General features: G+C 31.6%; 1 protein-coding gene and 1 long non-coding RNA gene across 4 annotated transcripts in view; one reads left to right on the top strand and one right to left on the bottom strand.

Moving 5' to 3' along the window:
- Positions 1 to 24,940, top strand: part of LOC113523570 (synaptogenesis protein syg-2-like) — a 253,093-nt gene that overhangs the window by 146,168 nt on the left and 81,985 nt on the right. The gene's annotated exons all lie outside the window — the stretch shown is intronic.
- LOC116412743 (uncharacterized) lies at positions 4,060 to 13,133 on the bottom strand. The gene is made up of 3 exons (XR_004223879.2): positions 12,883 to 13,133; positions 5,552 to 6,097; positions 4,060 to 4,248 (listed from the first exon to the last, which is right to left on the bottom strand). It is a non-coding gene; the product is annotated as an uncharacterized LOC116412743 (long non-coding RNA).

Raw genomic sequence — 24,940 nt, forward strand, 5'->3', positions numbered from 1 at the left:
ATTTAAATGAAAGTTTGCATGGCGCTACCTTAGATCACCGTTCAATATTTTAATTTCGGAAAATTAAAGAGTTCCCGTGGAATAATTAAAAACTATAGTAACTTATACAGCTTAGCACTCAATTTACTTATATAAGTCATTTTGACCTAAGACAAAGAGTGAGAACGACACGTCATTTGTTAGTTATGGTCCAGTATTCCCAGACATAATAAATAGGTATGTACATAGATCGATACATACTAAACAGGAATAACAAATACCACGCGGATAATGTCGCGGGCATCAGCTAGTTATGTGAATTAAGCTATGTCTCTACGAGTGCATGTGCTATTAGTATTTAAAAGACATAAGTGTAAATGAAGTGAAGAGTTACAGGTTGTAAAAGCAACGCTATATTGTTAAGTTTACCACGAGTCTATTTTAGTTTTACAAAAATACTTTGCTACTGAAATAAACAAGTTTCTGTTACTATAGACAGAATCTTGATTTTTTAGTATATATACATATATTGCACTAAAAATAACTCACTAGTAATAACAATTATTAGAAATAATGAACCATTGTGAACTTACATCTAAGATAAATCTGTTCCAGTCAACCCAATACAGTGGCGTAGGAAGTCTTGAGTGGACACCGGTAGTGCAAGAGAGTATTGAAACATATTTAAATACTACTACATATATAAAAAATATAAATAGACATACTTAATAATATACACGTAATTAAATCTAATAATAATACATACATAAATATGAAATGTATAAAAATTCAATATATGTGAATACAATGGTGACAATTTATTATCATCAGAAATATATAAACAGTAATGTGACATATTTGACCATATGCACATGCATATAGAGTCGAAACGTACTTCTACATTTTGAATGGTGTTCATAAAAAAAAAACGCTCGCAATTTCAAATGACTGGAAAGCGTACAGATAGGATGACTGGACAAAAAACACGCAAGCGATTTCAGCCCCTAAGGAGAAGAGAGAAGTTAATAGATTTCGTTAATTAACCCGTTCATTGGACCGAGTGATTGCACCGTTGTCCCCGGATAAAAAGTGACAATTCGTCGCCGCCGGGATTTCCAGTTACACCTTTTTACGTATGGATTGTGACTGGAGTAATCCGAGCAGGGTTCCGTTTACAGAAATAAGAATGGAAGGTTAATATCAAGAGTTTGCCGTGCCACTACTTGTTCGAGATCTTAATTAACTATCTCATTCCTTTAATTGTCTGTAGCGATTTCGTTTTACTTAAAGATCCAGTACGTTTTAACTAAAGTTGAAATAAATTTATATAACAATACGATTCGATGATATGATATTGATTATACTGATCATGATTGTTTTCTTGAGATAGTCAGCATTGGGAATTTTCGTGTCTTCTCTAAAGTCGCCCCGTAAAGTGTAGTCAAATTTATTCCTAATAGTTACGACCCTCGGCCTTGGAAGAGGCGGTGGGGGGAGAATGGAGGATTAGTAATAGGGACTAACATTGCTGGCGATATATCCTATCAGGCCTGCCTCTACGCGGTTGCCCCTGGCAACCATCGTGGCTAATTATTGTTGAATTACTCACGACGGGCCAATTGGTCTGCTTTCATCCTCATTTTTCACTGGCGCCCTGTTAACATATACTGATAGCGCAGGTGGGGGTACCATTCCATTATTATTAATTAAAAAAAAACATTCTCAGAGAAAAGAGAGAAATATAATAATCTTTTAAAGTTGCCGTTGGATATTTCCTTCTCAGTTGGGCTATTTTAATTTTAAGCAGGGCCTTTTTTTAAATGACTCTATTTCGGACATACCGAGGAATATAATCTGGTACATCCATTTGTGTATTCTATAATTCTGTATTATCATATACAATTTTGAGTGACAAAAAGTTCTCAATCTTGGAAAAGGACTGTCCCTCGCTTAGAGACCCTTACCTAAATAATATGTAAAAAGACAAGTAGGCTGTAACATTCTATTATGCACCAAATACAGAAATTAAGTAGAATGCTTCGTAAAATTAGTATATACATATGTAGAGGTTATTCTTAGCAATAAGGCTGCCCATTGTTTACTCAGTGTAATATTTTATTATTTTTAAATGTTTGTTTAATTTTTTATTATTGTAATCTTATGGAGGAAACAATAAAGAGTCTTCATCTATATATATATCTATATAAATCACCCACAACACCAAAGTTTTTTACTCTTTTCTTGAATATGTTGTGTATCGGTTCGGAAATACTGCTGCTGGAAGTTGATTCCAAAGAATGGTTGTGCGTGGAAGAAAGTGCCTTGAAAAACGCATGGAAGACCGCCACTCGTCCAGATGATTGGGATGAAACTTGGTTGTACGGTGGTGAAAATCAGCAGCAGGTATCAATCCGAACAATTCCTCAGAAAGTCCCATGATAAATTCGGTAGAAGATGCACAGAGACGCAACATCTCTGCGCAGTTTCAATGGGTCAAGTCGGACAGTAAGGCGTTGACTATCGATTTCGAGCCGCCCGACTTTGAATTCTAACTGGGAACAGTATTCCATATTTTGCTTTATATAATCAGGCGGTGTGGCATGAAATATGTCTCACCCTATTACTAACTTTTTATATCTTAGCCTTCTCCTCCAGATGACCGCAAAACTGGACGTCGCAAGATATATCTAGACTTGACTTTTTATCAAGGGAAGTGCATACGACAAACGGCGTCTTTTTTGCGGTAAACGCGCAGACTTGTGTCTTTTTGGGGTTAAATTGGACAAGATTTTGTTCATAGATCGAAACTTGATGGAGTGAAGTTTCGATTTACAAGTCTATTACTCATCGGTATGTATATACGGTATATAATGTATACTGTCGTCCGCATAGCAATGAATATTACTTATCTGTAAAATATCATTGATATGCAGAAGAAAAAGAGTCGGAGATAGTACACAGCATTGCGGGACACCAGCATTCAAAGGGGAACCGTCGACTTAAAAATACCCAAATGCACAGAACAAATGAAGTGTATCCTGCCACACCCGATTCATTAACTGAAGTACTCTCGACAGCCCATCGGTGTGTTAAGCTAAAAGATCACCGGCCGAACAAAAACTCACCTGTAGTTGACGGTTAATGATGGATTCCATAATTATCTGTAGTTTGGCGATCTCCTTTTTAGGGATCGGATGCATTTTCCAAAACTTTGGGACTATTAAGCCGAAAAAGACGCGTAAGAACCGGAGCCGACCGTCTAAGCACAATTGGAGGAATTGGACTCAATAAGAGCTCCTACAACACGTGATGGTCGGTGGTGGTTTCTCCCCGTCATATTTGGATCCAAGAAGATCGACCTTTTCTTTAGCGTTCTGGTGCCAACCGAGCATTTAGGTGGAAAAGATGCGGTGTACAGTATGACTCACAATTGTTATTATTCATCTGTTCTATATAAATCGGTCTGATTATAATATTTTATAATTTTGAATTTATGTCTAATTGGGGGGAAAAGATTCTCGAGTGTCCGCGAGATGGAGTAATGATCTTAAAAGTGTAACAGGAAATAAATGGATGCAAGTGTACTTTGTGGTCATATACGTGAGCCTATGTTCATCAGACATTCATAGGTGAGCTGTAATGATATTGTGATATGTCTAATGTTTTATTAATATAATAAAATTATAACTGGATAATGTTTGTACTTGGAACGATATTTAATAAAAATAACTACACAAAAACTGGTTGTATTATTATGCTTTCTAAAAGTAATATAATTAATTGGTGTTCCTACATCTGAAATAACACATATGAAGCCCTATTTATGAGCGCGGTGGTATGACTCACAAAAAGTTCTATATAATATTAAACATTTTAATATTATAAAAAGTAGCAGGAAATAAATGGATGCAAGTATACTTTACGGAGATAATATAGGCATATTCATCAGACGTTGATAGGTGAGCTGTAATGATAATTGTGATATGTCTAACATCTTATCTTATTACAGAAAATTAAAAATTAATTTTTAGTGTATAAAAACCACTACACTAATTTGACTGTGGGCTTTGACTCAACAAATGTGTTTAGTGAAGATTATTAATTTAGTGGCAAATTTATAATACCCTTCTTTTGGTATGTCCTCTTTGCTCCGCAGATATAGAACCCTGGATGCGTGAACGCTCACTCTGTTCAGTATTTTTTGTTCTTTTTTTACAACGAGAGCCCCGCTGTCTGTTGAATGGTCGGGCGTTAAGTGTAGCCTTTTACCTGAAAATAGAGAAGAGAGTTTAATTTTACGAGCGCACAGCCTTTGAAGTGAAATGGAATACAAAAAAATAAAAAAAACAGTATTTGCTACTTAACTGTTGTAATTGTAAAAGTATACGACATCCTAAATAATTTTGTTTTTATTCAACTTAGAATGGCAAACAAGCTGACGCTCCACCTGATGGAAAATGGTAACCGTCGCCTATAGACATGAGCAGTACCATGGTTATAACAGAGTATACTGTTTCGCCCATGATACCCTCCATGCGTTGCCATTCCTGAGGATTCAGATGTTATTCCTCTGTACCCTGTAAATTCACGCAATATCCCACCCTTCAAACCGAAACACAGCCATGCAAACACAACTGCTTCACGGTAGAAACACCATTGGAACAGAGGTACTCAAGCAATCTATTTTTGTACAAAGTCTCCCTCTGATAAATATAATAGTGAAAAAGTGTAGCTAAGAGTTTAGTACTGGACTTTCTCTGCTTGTCCTATTTCCTTGCAATGGATACCTGGGGTAGAAAGAATTATTACATATAAAGTCGTTGACGTTACAACTTCGTGTAAGTTGAAATTTGTCATTTTGAGGGTGAGCAAAAAAAACTTTCTAGAATCTCTGTTTCTGTTTCATTATCGTCATCAGCATATAAGCCGTTAACTATCCACTGCTGAACATTCTTCATAAAGGAAGTTTTTCCAGTAATTGCTACGCTTGGCAAGCGGGTTGCCAACCGCAGTTAGGCTTTTAGTGATGTTTTAATAGGAACACTACTGCTCAGCCCTCGCCCTTCCTTAGTTACGCGAAGTTAAAATTTTTAAAGAAGAATGAAAGTAACAAAAAATACGTGCAAATCAACATTTTATAAACATAATGTGTGATACTAAACATATCAACATATCAGTTTAGTTCCCTTACTCTTACGACATCCACTGGAAAGGAATGAGTGGCCCATCCTATGCTGGGACCAGAAGGCGTTACGTGACACTAATATATAAGAACATTATAAAATACTAGTAATCCAACCCGGCAAATCCAATCCAATCAAAAATTTTAAATTTTTTCAAAAAATAAATTTTTTGATAATAAAACGAGTATATAGCCTTATTTTACTCACTGTTAACACAGTTGTCTTATTATTTTAGAAATTTGTCAAAATACAAAATCTCGATAAATTAAAAAAAAATAAGTTAAAATTTTATTATTTAAATTGTATGGAATACACAATATTTAAATTCAAGTTTTAAATAAGCAAGTTTCTGTATCCGGAAAATATCCATTTGTTTATAAACAACTTACCTCTTATTCTATTTTTAGATTTCACTCACTTTCCTGATTCATCAAGAATTTTATTCAACAGTAGGTAGACTTTATATTCAAGGGTTTCAAAAGTTTCTTAGTTTGTGGCACACTTACATGTTTAGTGTTGTCAAAGTTTAGAGAACACTCTTACTTACGATCTGGTATTTCATTTAGACTGTTTATTTCAAATATATGTACAATATCAGAAATATAGTACAGTAATGTTTTCATTTCTTTTATGATAGTACACAGTTTCCGGTGAATGGGCCACTTCGCGGCACTCTTGTTTGTTCTTCACCCTACATCCTACCCTGCATCCAACTGCGTCGTACAATTTGAGAATCCCTGCTTTATTTACTTTCTCTGATCGTGATAGGTCGCTCTCCCCCACCGATACCTGCTATTCGCATCCGCATTGTATATCTATTTTACTATCCTTACATCCGACGTTCTTATCGAACTGCGCAATTGTGGATATATTAATAATTTATCTTTCCACACGATGGCTCTCAGTAAGGAAGTATATTTTTTCTTATGCAGTTTCTGAAAGTGAAATGTATTGTTAAATGCCCGTAAAGGTTCATACTAATTTTATCATGTTCACCTTTTTACTTTATCTGAGCAGCAAGTACTTTATATTATTCTCAATTTCGTGTATATATTTGTTATTTATAACATATGTAATTATTCGTTTATATATGTAATTTTAGTATGTATTTATAATATTAATAATTACTAGTACCGCATTCGAGTATTCTGACACTTCCCTATGGTTGATTGGGAGAGAATGCTTTTAGCATTAAGTCCGCCATGTACACATATTCGTACTAATGAATAAATAAAAAATAAAAGAAATTGATGATGCCATTATTGTTATTTGTAATGAATAATTTAATATCATAACAACCAGTTTCAAGTATTGGCAAAATACCCTTAGAGGTACCTTAAAAATACATAGAGGGAGGTATATGTTTAACACGTGAAAAAGAGAAGCTGTTTTTGTAGTTCATCTAAATAATACAGATTTTTGCTGCGTCCTCTTTTTAATAGTATTTGTATTTTCATTCAATCTCTGGCTGTATGTATTGAACAACTGTATGGAAATTCGGCAGTATACTCGTACAGACACGGTAGGTATGAGCAGCTGCGATTTTTAACATAAATTATGGCTGCCGAAAGGATTTAGATAGTAGGACCATCTGTTACCATTTAATGAATTATTTACAAAGCAGCTTTACTTCTTTACCTTTATTATTACGTAGACTATAAAGTAAATAATAATCACAACTGTAATTGAAATAATGCTATCAAAAGCATTTTATGTATTTTGTTAAAGGAATTAACGTATTTTTTTTTATTATAAATGTACTTGATTATATATAGATGGAACATCGAGTATTAAAACATGCCAACTAAATGTTAACTACTTTGATACATATACTTTTTTTAATTTGAAACAAATTGCGCCATTTTTCTTCAGTGTTGCAAGTAATTGGATTAAAAATTTTCCTGATCAGATCAGATATTTTAAATTGAAATGTGAATTTTTTTTTATATAATATAAATACACATATGCTTACAAACTAATATACATGTATTAATTAAAATAGCGGGCATTTTGAATGGTTTCCAAACGAAAATATATTTTACGTCTACACTTGGATATAAATCAATATAATCAGTAAAGATAAGCATTTCTCCCATATATTGAGTAATGAATGAGTTACGATAACCCTATTTGCGCACACGTAATTAAAAAATGTACCTGTTTTGTATGTAAACATTTGAATAGGGATACTCTATTTATATAATGTAAGAAATAGATCTATTTAGTTATTACCTATTTCTGAATAGCTATTTATATATATTGACGAATTATTTTAAAGAAGATAATAACTGTACATTCAATATAATGAATAAACAAATACTTGAAACAAATAATTTATTGTAAGAGACGGGATGAATTATTAATGGCTAAATTACCAGTTTTCAATATTAGATAGGTATCTTCATTATTTGAAACCCTTAATTCGAGTATAATTAGAATTCAAAATACTTAAATATAAGAGAGTGCTTTTTTAAATATAATTTATAATTATAACAATAATGATTAATTTGTTATCATAAAATAAATAGACAAAAATAATAAAAACTTGACGAATTTTATTTTGCTTTATCAAAAGCTAGGCAATGTTTATAAACCAGAAAAGATGCTTATTAAATAGTCTTGCGACCAAACTTCTTACGATGTTATAAAATTTAATTAAGTAAATTATGAACGCGATGACTTCTTAAATATTAGAAGGAGAATAATTATTTTGAAATGATTAAAAATTGTTATGGTTTCTTTATGGCTTTATAAGTATATTTATTATAGAGCTCGACTCTTGATAATGAGTTTCCAATCGAATAATTTTGTTTCAGTATTTCTTATTTATTAAAGTAATAATTCTTAATGAAAATATGTAATTTATGATTGAGTTACACAGAAAAAATCAACCTCCATTATGGCAAAACTTGTTACTTAAAAAATTAAACTATCTACTATTAAACTATACTATCAATTAAAAATTGATTTTAATAAAATTTACGTAAAATTAAAAATCTAAATCGGTTTACGAGTACAAATGACACAGTTATAAGGTAACAAATGTGAATATATAAGCCAATTGAGAATCTCTTTTTGTAGCCGCTTGAAAAATAAAGATATATTGAAAAACGTTATAAAGAACTTAGTCTATTTGGTTCATGTATTTTAGTACGTAGGCTATGCACATTGAATATTTCAGTGTATAGAGTTTATAAATATATAATAAATTTTGAGTTGATATAACATTAAGATAATTTTGGTCAGTTGAGCTTCTTTAATGTGAATAATTTTATTAATTAAGATATAATATAATTTTGATAATTTCAGCTTTTTTAATGTATATAATTTTTTTTTTATTAAAATATAATTGCGTCAGTTGAGCTTTTATAATGAGAATTTTTTTTAATTGATATAAAATAATCCATTTTTTTTATTAAATAAATGTTTCTTTATCAGTTTCACTTACTACAGACTTTTTCCCTAATATAACGGATTTTCTTGTCTTTCTCAGAAAATATCCTACTAATACATATAATAAATGCGAAATATTACAACGATGGATGGTTAGATGGATGTTTGTTACTCTTTCAAGCAAAACCTACGGAATAAATTTGAAAGAAATTTAGTACACTGGTAGTTTATATTCTGTATTAGCACATATAATACCTTATATACTGATTCCCATGGCTGAAGCAACGAGATATAGTTAGAATCACATACAATTGTAATTGAAAAAAAGATTTAGACTTTCCACCTTTATATCTCCTATTTTCCGGTATATAACGTGAGAGCGACGCCACATATTCCATTTCATCTAATACTATTGTTCAGGCACCAGCTTAGCTTTAAATCGGAGGCAGGTTTTATCTAGACAAATTCAGTGGAGCGTGATATACCTATAAATTGTATGCGGGCCCATAGAAAACAGAGGTCCAATTAATTGTTTACGTGGAACTAACAAAATGCTATTTTCAACCGACTTAATAAAAGGAGTAGTAACGGAGTCATAACTATGTTAGTTCAGAATCGATTTCAAAAATTCCTTTTTTATCTGAAAGAATATGCTTACAAATTATCTCCTGAGTCCTCAGGAATGGCAACGCATGGGGGGTATTATGGGCGAAACAGTATACTCTGTTATGTCCATGGTACTGCTTATGTCTATAGGCGACGGATACCATTTTCCATCAAGTGGGCCGTCAGCTTGTTTGCTATTCTAAGTAGTATAAAAAAAAAGATTAGTCCTATAAAAAAAATATCAAAATCGGTTGAGTAGTTTAGTTTTTAGATCAAAACTGGTTCAGTCACAATTGAAGTCGGTTTTTTTATGGGGCTCACTTTAATTATGTACTTATAATAATACTACTTGTTTCACTTGGCTATACTTGCATGGATTAAATTATGTCAGAAAATTACTTTAGTGGAAAATCTCTGTCTAGTGTGATATCTATAATATTGTTCATGCCTTTGGTGCTGGTGACTATTTTCATAATCTTTTTCTACTGTTCTTAGTCCTAGAGTTAAAAAACTCCGGATTAGAGTTAAAAAACTGAATCCGGGTTCAGTATATCTCGTACTAGTAATTAAAACATTGATTTTTGGCTATGTGTATGGTAGTGTGCCAAGGTCAGCTCTATAAAGGGAGGAAACACGCAACTGCATATATGTAATATGAGTATATTAACTTGTGCTGTGAATTTTTTTAATACTCATGACTTTTGTTATGATAAAAATGAAGCATTATGATAAATATGTCATAGTAGAGTCGATTTTGAGACGTCATTTATTTAAATCTATATCTAAAGTTAAAATTTTAATTCGATATTACAGAGAAATATTTATTCTAAGAACTAAATGTTCAATAGATTTAAGTCGAAATTATTACAAACTTAGTTTATGGTAATCTATAAAATATTAAGATTTGCGAAACTACCAAATTTAAATATTTCAAGTTCAATTTAGAGAAATAAAACCTCAGAATCGGCCGAAGTACTGCCCAATATAAATGATATGGAGTTTACTACCATAATTTTTGCGAATACAACGCGATATCTGAGGTGATTTCTTATGTGGGCACTTAGCTTACAGAAAGTACTCGTTGTCAAAGTTTTCCGTAAGAAATCAAAATTCGTAAAAATAAAAAAAAACTGAATGGCTAGAAATATGGAATATTGAACAGAGGTATTTTACAGAACCTAAGTGTGGGCTAAGAAAGGATTTCTCAGAAATATAAGTATCGAGATAATGATGAGCTAGCTAAAGTAGCAATGAAGGTGTCACGTAGCTTGAACGACTGGTAATCGATGGGAGAAAAAATTTTGAAGCAGTGACTGTGTTTTAATTTTTTTTTTCATTTTCATTCTCATGCAGGAAATCTGTGTAGGGTGATACTAACGAGTTAACGGGCAGTGGATAAAAACGGAGCTCTCGAGATTGTACTTTTTTTGCAAAATATGAGACAAATACACTTGCTTATTCTTTTGTTAACTTTGGCAGCGTGCCAGTGAGGTCTGATAGGGAAGTATGATGTCATATTTTGCAACTTAGCTCATTCACTGTAAGCTCCGAGCAGCAACCTATCAATTTGCTTGAAGATGTCTCGTTTAGAGGTGAGACACGGGTCACAAAACATGCATGGACTGAGTAGCAATCGGAACTTGATGGCTAATGGCTTGATGGGTAATAATAATACTAGTCAATCTTCGAGTATTGGTACGTATATTAATGGTAGCAAAATTGAACAATATAATTCTAATAAACTAATTTAGCAGGAATTAACAATTATGATTTCCGGAGTATCACATTTATATCTATTTATGTTTTTTTTTTTTATACAACTTAGAATGGCAAACAAGTTGACGGCCCATCTGATAGAAAGTGGTAACCATCGCCTATAGACATGAGCAGTACCATGGACATAACGGAGTATACTGTTTCGCCCATGATACCCCCCACGTGTTGCCATTCCTAAGGACTCAGGTGTTATTCCTCTGTACCCAGTAAATTTATGCCATATCCACCCTTCAAACTGAAACACAGCCATGCAAATACAACTGCTTCACGGTTGGAACACGAATGGGACAGAGGTACCCAAACAATCGACTTTTGTACAAAGTCTCCCTCTGGTACAATGTATGTAGATTGGTTATAATATTACTAATATAGCCACTAGTCTTAACTACTAATAACTCTTACTCTCGGCGATAGATCGGTCATAATTATGATGATAAAATATTATTGACATAACAATGTTTTTTTTTTTTTCTCTTAAAAACAGGTAAGATAATAACAAAAACAATTAATTAATTTAAATAAATTATAACTTGCCACCATTCCTCATAATAATCATATATTTTATAAATTCTATTTATTTAAGAAAACTGCCAAGCTTAGCTATCACGTCTCGTTGTAAGTTTTTTTGTTGTAAAAAAAGTCCCTACTTGGCTCTTCTGCGATTGCCGGGCGAGACACGTTTTACGTGCCCCCTGTGTCCGATTGCACCTCCTTTGAATTACTGTCGACTGCTCTCACCCTTAGGTTATATTCACTCGAAAATTGTATAGATAGATACACAATATATACATGATTGTATTGTTTTATAATACTGATTATCGCCATACATTACTTAGCACCATTTTAAACAATAGTCCTTTGCCAGAGTAGTGCTTGTCCTGTGAATTTTAAAAGGTCAACAATGATATAAGATTTTCTTTTAAATGTAAGTATTTGTGAACGATAATAGTCATCTTTCATTAAGCAAGCCGACTGCTCGTTTACTTCCAAATATTTATTAATATCTGCTTCCTAATATTTATAAAGTAATTATATATTTTTCTAACTTCTTAATTATTTTTATATATATATATATATATATATATATATATATATATATATATGTATATATATATTTTTAATTATACTGATATATTGTACCAACTTACAGTTCTTTCGCCTACATTGGTAAACTGGTAGGTTATCCTAACTTAATACATGCGTGCAACGCCTCGCGAAAAAGTAAATAATAAATTCCAGACAATTAAAAATTACACTATTGTGTTTGGAATTTTAAAATTAAGATGTCTTCTACGTCTTCGGTAAAATTTTATTCATATTAGAAGATATTCGGAGTTAATAGTTGCATTAATAGTTGCAGTAGTTCCAAATTGCATTGTAGACTTAAATTACAGATTAAATTCTATTTAGTGTGGTTAAAGCAGAGGAAGGACTACTCGGCACTGTACATATTAATAAATGACACCTTATAGATATAAAGGAGAGAATGTTTCTAGGAGACGAGTGGAAGGTATAGAGATGAGAATACGTGTGATGAGTGAAAGAGATGCAAGATATAGGTGTGACAAATTGATTAATTGAAATTTTAAGATATTATTATGACTTTAAAATGTACAGAATGTTTCGAAGTATATGACAGTGTAAAAATTAATTCCGTGACCACCCATAACCGTAGTATCATTTCATTTCATTTATTTATGTCATAACAATATACATTGTGTCGATAACTTTGTTAATACAGGTTCTAAATATATACTACAATTCAATAATTATTAATTATCATTTATAAATTTATATTATATAATTGGGATCTTCAAATAAATAAATGAGTTACTGTCTGAACATTTTTTATAAAGAAAAAATATTATTATATTCTTCGTGTGTTGGCTGAGGTCTTAAAATATTATATCACATGTGCTCTTAGTAAAGTCTATTTTCTACATACCATTAGATAGGCGTCAGCTTGATTCCAAATAGGGTAAAATAGCCCAAAAATCCACACATGATAATTGGTCCAATTTCGGCCACGAACAGCACTAGTAGGTATTAAATAAATGCTCCAACCTAAAAACTTTTAGGTTATTTGTTACATGAATAACTTTGCTAGGTCTACGTTATTCCGTATAGTTACTGGAACTGATAACATTAAACCTTCTAGAGTTGTAACAAAACCTCAACTTTATTTATGATACTCGATTCTATGTGTCGAAATAATCTATTATTTTGATATATACTTTTATGGTAACACGCAATATTTTTTTTACGCATGAATATTATTTCAATTTTGATTTAGTACTCTCAGACTTGAAATAGTTTTCGTAAACCTAATATAAATAGTACTTAAAAGAGAGTAGTTTAATATGAATCTAGATTATTCAATAACCTTTTTTGACGTCCAGTAAGACGATATTGCGTTTTACTTAATTAGTGTAATTTTGCTTTGCAAATGAAAAATATATATCTACTAATAAACGACGAGATGTTTTACAGAGATACTTGTATATATATCTCATTAATAAAAGTGAAAGTTTGTAACGATGAATGGATGGATTTGAATGAAAGTTGGTTTACAGATAGGCTATATCCTAACATAGCACATAATATACTTTATGGACGCGAGCAAAGCCGCCTGATATAGCTCGATAATTAATATTTAAATTTAGGTATATTTGAATCATGTATTTATTTTTGGTTCCATAAATAACACAGTTTTTGGCTCCCTCAATAAAATACGGTCGAATATTAGATTTTTTTTTCTAGTTTTAATACGTTAGGAAATCCTATTAATTAAAAAAAAATGTGTAATTACAATTACGTATATTACGTATATACGCTATATTATTCACAGAAAAAAAAACAAACCAAGTCCGAACCAACCTTCTTTTAGAAGTCGTTTAAAAATGATAAAACCAATTTATCTGCTTTACTCATTGAACACATTTTATATATCTGTCCATTTCTCCAAGTCATGTCCTTACGCATGAAATACGAGCGAGCTGAAATCCTCATCACAGCGGGTCAATCGAAGTATATGACAGATGTTCACCGACAAGATGTCAACTTGCCTTAGTTATTCATATCAAATTCTCGCCCCTAATATTATCGATGTCAGAGTCACAATTCGAGCGTTACGTGCCTTACCCCCAACCCCCCAATCTACCCAACCTCTATACCCCCTCGGCTATTCCCTCGTCACGTATCGTGGTAAGTATTTCCGAGAAAAAGGCCGGTTTTGTTGGCACGCGATTTTGTGAAATATACTAAGTATATAATATAAAGTTGGTATAGTATATGATAGTATACAATACCCGAAACAGTATTTATCTTAGAAAGAAAATATACTTAATATAATAGATAATATTATGTAGATAATGGATAAATTTTAAAGGTAATTTTGTATAGTAAGTAATATATCATTTTTGACAATCCAAATTAATTCAAGAGATGGCGGTAATGTGAAGTCGCAGCTTTTTTTACAATAAAACTTTAATTGTATTTATTTACGTCTGCTTTATTCACGTTCCAACATAGCCTTAAACCACGTTCATAAATGAGGGCTTCTATTGAGTTCGAAATTAGTTAGAAATTCTCAGATTTAAAACATGAGTAAAGCTGACATAAATGATTAAAATACAGCATGAACTTGCAATGTTTATTATTTAACAAAAAAATATTTATTTAGTTATACTAACACAATAACAACTATATATAATTTCAAATTTAAGATATTCTAGAAATTGGAAAGTTTTTAAAAGTAAGAACGAATTTTAAAGAAATTTAATACAAAAATAGATAATAGCTTATAAACATGATATTCTAAATTAATTACAAAACATCTCTATTAGATACTAAATGAACTAATATATTGCAGATCAACAAGAAATAAAATTTGTATAACAAGATCTATTTATTTCTGTTTAAAGAATATAGGCCAACAATTTCGTGATATAGCCCATCGAAAACATGCATTCGGTCTGTCTTAAAACAGTTGTCTATCCACATCTCACGGCACGTCCCAAAGGAAACAGTTGTTTTCGATGTTTCTCATAAAACTTGTGCAGGACTATATGAGCCAAGTAAGAATCTTATTTTCTCCTTGTCCGAAGAATAATTTTATGTACCCTCCGGTGAATTTGATGTCTTTTATATCAATGGAGCAAATATGTTTAGAAAATTGTAGTAATTGAAATTAGAATTAAAAAAAAATTAAAAGGGAAAGAATGAGATAGAGCGTGCTATGATGGTTATTTTAATAGGTGATAATTAAATAGGCATGGTGTCTGTACTATCGGTGTATGCTGGAGAGGCACCAGTAAGATGAAGAAACTAGGTCAGTTAACCCATCGTGGTGAATTCTGCAAGAATTAATCAAGATGGTTTCCAGGAAAACGGCGTGGAGGTTTGTCCGTTACGATGGTTCGGACATGTGGAATGAATGTCATTTGAATGGTTGACAAAACAGATATATGACGCAAGTGTAGATAGATGCAGGTACCGGGTAAGACCTAGACTAATTATATTGAAATATACCGTACTTTTCCTGAAGAAGGTCTTAAGAAATCTCCGGAACTAGCGTGCATGCATGCAACGAGTTATGAAAGTGCAAGGAGCCAGAGAGAGAGAGAGATATATATATATATATGTAAAGATAGATATTTTTTGTATTCGATTCTCTTTGCCTCCACCGCAAGGAACTATGCATGAAGATGCCATGATGTAAATAGATGAAATGATAGAACTAAGAAAATATTATAACAGTATCTAGATAGAGTAATTCTTGTAAATGTTTAACACGCCGTTACATCTCTCTACGATCACAGATTCGATCTCCGCATAATATAAAATATGAATGTGTCGGACTGGGTGATTTCTATATAGAAGATTTTTAGTATAATAACTACCGATTTAACTTATATGTAATTTGATTGAGAAAACTGGACTAGTTTGGGGACCATCCTGAATATCTTGAGCGACTGTGACACCAGTCTAACTGCGCACCTCAATCCGTCGAACACGAGCTGTAGGCGTTCGCGGCACTGTAAAAGATAAGAAACATAGCTTTCAGACATCTTCAGGTATGAACGGCTGGGCTACGAAGTCTTTCTCTTCGCCTATCGTGTTATTATTGTTGATCATTTTAGTAATCTGTTGTGTGTAATAGTGCCCACTGGGTCATCTTTTAACTCGATATCTTCAAAAAAAAGTATTTAAACATGTCTAGCAGAAGTCTAACACCCATAGTACAAGCTTTGTTTAATATGTTATTTTAATTAACTTCGTCACTGTATAATATATGTGTCGGTAATTATTTAAGAGCCTTAACTTTTAGTGGTCTTAAAAATGAACAAGGCCTCGAACCTTAGGTCTTGAATTTTAATTGTTATTAAAATTCATCATTTAATTTTGATTTGTACAGTTAAATTGTATATGTATACCTACAGTGTACAAACACATTTTATTTATATAGATGGTGTGTTTTGATTTAACATTCCGCAATCTTTCAATGTATCCCACATTCGGTGCGTCAGTTTTGTGTCCGAAGGGTTAAGCTTCTAAATCATTCTTGTTTATCGCTGCCAGGCATGACCCTCTGAAGGAAGTTATTGGCAGTCCGTTTGTACCCTACACCCTGAAATATATCGAGAAACATGAATTATGGTCAGGGAATTGAAATATTTTAACGTATGTAGGTCAGTTTCTATATGTTACTGAATAGTATTGAGTTTTTTTTTTGTAATTTAATATATAAAAAAATATATAATTAATTTGTTTCGATAGAACATGATAAAAAGTGGATCAAGTTTTGTGAAAATTATTACAAAAAGACTCTTTCAATGAAATTAGTAATACTAATGTAAACATAGGATATGTTTACACATAAAAAAGTTTTTTTTTTTTTTTAAGTATAAACTTGTCTTCATTGGTGTACCTTGGGAGAGGTCCATGTCAAACAGTGGACCAAAAATAATAGTAATATAGATATAAATATTTGGAATTTATTATGTACACTTATAAAGTATTAACATTATAATCGTGAAAGTGAATTTGTTTGATGTTTATTGTCACTTGCATAAACATATTGAATAATAACAAAATCTTTATAGAATATCGAAATCAATAACAAAGTATCTTTTTGAAATTTCTGCAAAAATAGAAAGTAGGCGAGACATTTTTTATTAAATTAATAAAAAAGGGTCTTCTAATATTAAATCTAACTGACTCAAGAAATGTAATTTTGCCCTTCACCGTAATCCGTCGGGCTATTTTTCATATCAGGATAAACTATCCTGCCTCACAATTCGGAGTAAACTATACACATTTAGAAAATTTTATTAAAATCGGTTGATCGGTTTTAAAGATTTAAGTGAACGAATATCTTAACACGAGATTTTTATATATTGAGGTAAATTTAGGTTACCAAAGCTCAAATGTAATATTGAAGAAATCTAGCCATTTTAAATAGGTATCAAGAGATACCTGATACCGGTATAAGCCGAGTTTTGGCGCTTATTCTTTAGGGTAGTGACAAACGAGGCGATTAGCAATGGGTCGTTTCGACACGCTGACATATTATACACATTGTCGCGACCAAGCTTTTTACATGATTATTCCTTTTTATTCAGTAGTTGCGTAAAATGAAAACGATTGCCGGCAATATACTTAACCAATATTTAAGCTGATGCTTTTCTTTAAATATTGTTGCAAAGCAAAATATCTAATGTAAACATGCAATATTTACAACTGGCTAACCTCGCAAATATAGCTTTGCCCGCTACCGCCATCTACCGAATCGATTTATTCTTAAGAATTATTCTATCTCTGCAGTTGTAGTTAACAATACGTAGGTTATTTGATTAGAATTATTTTGTTTATTGCCGCTATCGTTACTATGTAGGCGACTGCTAACATTCGAAAATTGATTACTATTTTTATTACCAGAAGTTCAACAACTTTCTTACTATTGGACGCCCAAACTATGGACGGTTAACACTAGGCTCCCAGCAGCAATCTATTAATTTGCCTGAAGATGTCTCCTTTAGAACTGAAACACGTGTCGCAAAACAAACTTGGACTAAATAAACTTTATATATAAAAAAAATATAACTAAAAAATGTATCCAGTTACAATTATATTATACATGGGAGGTAATTAAGAAAATATGATGTTAGGGGATTTAAATAAGGGCAATCAAAGTCAAAGCAATGTCTTTTAAATTTTTGTTTTTATTGATCTGTCTGTACGTTTGTTCTAGCTTCACGCAAATATTACTGCACTACTGGATGCAGTTTTTACATTTGTTTTCTTAAAGGTCTAAATTAAAATTGGGTACTGTGACTTAATTAGCTATCTAAAATTGGTTGATTACTTTTTTCCTCACGTATGAATTTGCAGGTAAAAGTTAGTTTAGTAATAAATATTATGCATACACAAGTTTGTCCAATTTCTGGCGTAGTTTCTGCGTATAATCTGTGTTCTGGTGACAAACGACGCGATTAGCATCGGGTCGTTTCGGAAGACGTTCCGTGGCCAGGATTTTCTCACGACCTCTTTTCTTATTAAAAAAAAAAAAAGTTGCGTACTGCGGTCGTTTGGGTCTACAGATTTAGGTAGCTGCTTTAGATCAATATGAACTAATGTTTGCTTATTTGTTGTTGATTTTTAATGGATAAATTCAAAAATTACTCAAGCTATTTAAAAAATTATGTCATTTACATAATTATCATTATCAGGGAGGTTCATATCCTCCAAGGCATTTACATAGGTTATATATTATTAAAAAAATTAAAGATTTCTATAGAAATTACAATAATTTAAAATGTCTATTTTTTTCCAGAAAAGTCATTATTTTGCGTGCACTAAGCAAAAGTTTATATATTATTAAAAAAAATAGAGATATGTATAAAAATTACAATAACCCAAAATATCAAATTTTTGCCTGAAGTCATTATTTGGCGTACACTGATCAAACTAATGAAACATAAAACAACGTACTATATGCTTATAATATAGTACTTATCGTTATCTACAAAAAAGGCTTCGAGGCCAAAATCTAATATTATTGTCAAGTCACAATAACCGTATTTTATTTTTCAAATTGGTCAGTTAATACGGATATTAAAGATGATAACATGCGTATTATGGTATTATTTCTATTACAATTAAATAATTTTACAATCAAGGTTGATTATATACATGTAAATTTCCTTTTAAATTATATGAATTATGTTTGTTTAGAAGTTACGGAGGGTATAAAAATGACAGAAGCAAGAAAAATATCGCGGAGTGACTGAACAGCCTTACTCTTTTAGTAGCCTTAGTCTTTTAGTACAAATTTAAAATACTAATTTATTTCTTTTTTTTTTACACGTACATATCTAATTCTAGCTAGACGTATCACAATATTGATAAATTTTTAAGCAATTTATATAAAATAAGAACGTTCTGAATTTGTTTGTATTTTCTTAGCTATATTTATAGATTAATACTGAGTAAATTGTAATAATTCGAATTGTCTTTTTACAACAGAGTTGACATCCATATTGATTCCATATTTACTAATATTGTAATTATAGAAGCTTTAGTATTTCTTTGCAGGGCAGAAAGTTCTTAGTGTAAGCCAAAATCTATTTACAGGCATGGGATTCCGCGTTCTGAATTCAAATATTTTATATCTAGTGTCTACGAACAACGCAACGTTAATAACACAATGCGTGTTGAAGTCACTGGTTACATTTTTGTAAAAAAAAAAACATATGTAGCTTACTTATTTCTATCTCAAACAAGAACGTTCGAAAAAAGAATGCAATCGCGCTGTGTGTGTACCACATGTATGCGGTACACACACATTTGAGCACAAATGTCATTTATTTATGTAGTAGTAACATTTACACAAGAAGTCTCTTTGTACAGAAACTGAATTATAGTAATATAACTCTATCTTAAAGAGTAGAACAATGTTAATTAATCAGCTGATCGATTATTTCACACACTGCGCATAGAATATTAGCCGTACGCCCAACACCGCTTCGAATTTAGGCCGCGCCTTTAGGGATTACCGTACTCAGCAATATGGAGCTAAATACAAAATTGTCGCATTGGCGAAATGGAGTAATTATTGTAATTGCTACAGAGTAGCTGCTAATTACAATTGAGTTTAAAGTTAAAGAAATATTTATATCTACGTTTATATTTATTTATAGGTATTTCCACTATCCAAGGTGTAAGGGACAGGTTGGCAAACACTGAAGCAGTAAATTCAGACCATTATACTGAACTGAAAATAAGTGGAGATTGTTTTCGAAAATATTCAAATATTTTCCTCTTTTTTTATTTAAATTCATGTGTACTATGACTTAATGTCATAATATAAAGAAATAATAATATTTTACAGAGAAAGACCATAGTGTTATTTTATTTCATAAAGTAAAAAAAAAAAGCTGTCATATATTATATAGTATATACATATGTACACAGAAGATTTTTTTTAAAATAAGTTCTTCAATAAATAGTTTTTACATTTATTTATATTCATAATTTAATATTGTAAGCAATTACAAAAAAGGACTTTTGTTTCATATAGAAAGTTTTTAATAAGTTAAATATTTTAATAAATGTAGCCAGCATAAGATTATTCTAAAGAACTTATTAAATATAATATTTTATAGAATTAAATAAAAATTATGGTCTGAAAGAAGCAGTATTAAAAAGCCAATGTCGGATTTTCTTTACATTTTTATGCTATTTAATTTCTTTAAGTTTTTTTTCCATATACTGAATCTACACTAATATTATAAAGATGAAAGATTTGTATTTTTGTGTGTATGTTTGTAATGAATAAATTCATAAACTACTTTGCCGATTTCAAAAATTCTTTCACCATTAGAAAGCTACATTCACTCTGAGTAACATAGGCTGCATTTATTACTAGAGAAGAATATGAATCCTTACTAAAACTTTAGCAACGTAACTCAAGGCGTAAAAAAATGCTATAAAATATTTTTCGTCGCGTGCGCTGCGGAAACTATTGGTGATAGAACAAAAGTATGTTCTACAATATTGAAGAAAATATCAATAATTACAAAAAAAATCGAGATCCTATATGTCCAACTATTATCGTTATGTCACAAAAACCACTTTTTATGTTGTAAAAATGTCCACCCGTGCGTAGCCGGGACGGGCCGCTTGTATTAAATATAAATGACAGTTTAGTTGCTTGCAATACGATGATCTCAAAATTAAATCCCAACATAAATCCAAAATCAATTAATTAAAATGACTGTCATTTGATCGTCTTCGGAAACCATCGTCCAGAAAGCGGATATAGATAGATATGTAGATAGAGCATATTTATTTATTTTTATTAAACTTTAATATACATAGATAGTGTAAACGGCGGAGTTGACACCATATTCTAAACGAAATAAAACCGGTATTGTTACAGGCTCAAGCAACTTCTGTTAATTTTTATGTTTTATGTCGAGTAAGTAAAGGCGCAGTAAAGCGCTAGTATCCCAACAAATAAAACATCGGTAAGTATAAGCGTGTACACGTTAGACTTATGAATTTATTTGGTAGGTAATCATAGCAATTTTATGATGATAAAATCTGTATGTAAAATGAATCTAATTTGCGACGTAACAGAGTTCAAATTAACGTAAAAGTGGCAGAATGTCTTCCCTCTAGAATTTATTTTCAGCGGTGAAAATGTGAACTGTCTTTCGGCGTAACAACCCAATTGCGAGGCAAGACAAATGATCTGATTAACATTCACACTTTCCACGTTTAAAGGTAAAAGTGTATTTTGTTGGAATACTTAATTTGAAAACTTTTTATGATTTTTGATATAGTAAATCCCTAAACTATAATAATAAATGGAAATCTCTTATTAGAGATAAGCTCGCTTTGGTACATTACTTTTATAATTAAATATTTTATCACTATCTCTACGATATTAAAAACTAAGTTCTTAGTAATGTTACTACTATTATAAAGAGAAATTTGTTAATTGACCAGAGGGAGACTTTGTTCAAAAGTCGATTGCTTGGGTACCTCTGTCCCATTCGTGTTTCAACCGTGCAGCAGTTGTGTTTGCATGGCTGTATTTCGGTTTGAAGAGTGGGATATGGCGTGAATTTACTGGGTACAAAGGAATAACACCCGAGTCCTCAGAAATGGCAACGCATGGGGTGTATCACGGGCGAAACAGTATACTCTGTTATGTCCATGGTACTGCTCATGTCTATAGGCAACGGTTACCACTTTCTATCAGGTGGGCCGTCAGCTTGTTTGCCATTCTAAGTTGTATAAAAAAAATTGTTTAATTACACTACCGTGCGACTGCCAACATTTGCTGATTGACTACAATTATTATTAATAGATAGCTGTGCGGTCCCAGTATAGAATAGACCACTTCCTTCCTTTCCCTTGGATGTCTAAGGGAGGGTAAGGGATGGGCAGCAGCATCCCTCTTAAAACATCTCTAAAGTCTGACTGCGGTTGCCAATCCGCCTGCCAAGTGTGACAACTACTGGCAAAACCCCCCAAGGGGAAGGCATATGTTCAGCAGTGAACAGTTAAAGGCTGATATGATGATGATGATTATTATTAATAAAAAATTTATATTCATTGAAATCCATAATATACGGCAAAGCCAAAGTATACAGACAGTTGTATAAACGTGGAAGTATGTTTGTTTATTTGTTTGTTACCTCTTAGCACGTTTTAGTGACTGAATTTATCGTTATAAAATTTGGGAAACCATAAGCTACGTTTTTTTCTAGAAAAAAAAAAACAATCAATATGTTCTAGTAGTACGCACGAAGTCGCAGGTAAAAGTTGTAAATGTGTGTCTTATAACCTTTCGAAAATCAACACCTGTTATATTGTCACGGTGGAGATTTGCGGCGAGTATCACATATTATGCAAGAACTGGAAGCAAATCCCACGGTTTAGTCCTGCACACGAGTAAACCTTGGGATTTTGAGGTTTGCTAATACCATGCATTATCCGTTCCTGCATGGATAATAATTCCATGGGAATTTTCCTTAACGGAATTCTATGATTTTATACAAGTTGTTACTCGTGACTTCACGTGACTATGTAATCGAAATATATTATTTAATCGTTAAAAAATTATGACCTATTTTTTCGTACCCCACGACAGTCTATAATATATATTAAATCTCATGATTATTAGTTCAGTTATAATAATCAAACTTACTTTGATACCTATAATATCAACTGTAGATCAGAGAGAGACTTTGTACAAAAGTCGTTTGCCGGGGCACCTCTGTCCCATTCGTGTTTCTACTGTGAAGCAGTTGTGTTTGCATGGCTGTGTTTTGGTTTGAAGGGTGGGATATGGCAGTGAACTTACAGAGTACAGAGGAATAACACCTGAGTCCTCAGGAATGGCAATGCATGGGGGGTATCATGGGCGAAACAGTATACTCTCTTATGTTCATGGTACTGCTCATGTCTATAAGCGACAGCACCACTTTCCATCAAGTGGGCTGTAAGCTTATTTTCCATTCTAATAATTCATGCTGTATAAAAAAGTATATACGTGTATCGTACTATATATATTAATCTAGATTTGGTCAGTTTATATACCAAATTTTATTAAAATCTGTTTAAGCATATTTGAATAAAATACATCCAAACATCTTTACAAATGTCTAAATTTCTTATATCTAAGTTTCTAGACTATGCAGCTTTTTGTTTTTCTTAATAGATCAGTTAGAATATTTGTCATTGTAATTCATTTCCAAAGTGTCTTTTATGTTACGTTTCAATTTTAATAAAGCATAAAATAATTCATTTTAAAAAATGTTTTTATTCTGTATCATACCATATGTTAAACGAAAGATTTGTTTTATATTATATAGAAATTTTTTGAATATTTCGAAGACATATTTGAAATCGACAATTACGAGGGTGTGACAAAGGGAATTTTGAATTCAACACAATAATGGAACAGAGCTGTCATATTACATACATTCGCTTCTGACTCCGCTAACATCAAAAGCATATTTTCAATGTAGCCAATCAAACAATTTCAAAAAAATGGCAATTGTGTTGTAGCCATTTACCGGAATACCTGACAAAGAACCCTTTAAAACTGTTTGTAACACGTACAAAGAATATTTATTTTAATAAACTTATATATTTAAAAAAAATGCTTAAGAAAGTAACTTCATAGTTATAATATTTAATGGGGTAGTCAAAGGCATTATTCAACAGTTGCCGTAGTAACGTAATACTTAAAATCCCCATATATTGACATATTAGAATGACAAAACCTGTGAATTTTTTCAACACATTAATGGAACAGAGCAAGTCATATGACATGATAATGGTAAGCATTTCTGAGCCTTTAATGTCATCAAAACATTTTTTCAAATTTGGAAAGCCAATCAATAATTTTCGATACGAAAAAATCTTCAAGAATTGTGCATATTAGCCATTTAAAGGCCGGCAGCAAAGCAATGCCTTTGGTGTTTGTAACACGTACAAAGAATCATTTATTTGAATGCTCGTTTATATGATATATATATATATATATATATATATATATATATATATATATATATATATATATATATATATATATATAAGGTATTTCAGACGCATTATTCAACAGTTGCCTTTAGTAACGACTTCACAAAGAAATCTCCATACATTGCCAATCCATCAATAAAAATCGATGTGTGGAAAATTCTGTTTTTGTGTAAAAGGATATACTTTCAGATTAGTTCCGTAGATAATTTAATAAAATCCATTCAGTGGTTTAGTTTTTAAATTAAAGTAATTTGTTATGCTATAACTGAAGTTGTTTGTTTTTTTTTTTGTGGAAGACAATTTTAAATTATTTATATTTCATGACATATAACTAATTTATTTATATTATAAGGTTTGTCTAAATAAAAATTCAGTGACGTCAATAATTTGAAAGGCGGACGTCAGAGACTCGGTGGAAATCGTTCGGGAAATTCGAATTGTTC

Source organism: Galleria mellonella, unplaced genomic scaffold (genome assembly GCF_026898425.1).
Source record: "Galleria mellonella isolate WM207_F2 unplaced genomic scaffold, CSIRO_AGI_GalMel_v1 utg96, whole genome shotgun sequence".
Taxonomy (NCBI): domain Eukaryota; kingdom Metazoa; phylum Arthropoda; class Insecta; order Lepidoptera; family Pyralidae; genus Galleria; species Galleria mellonella.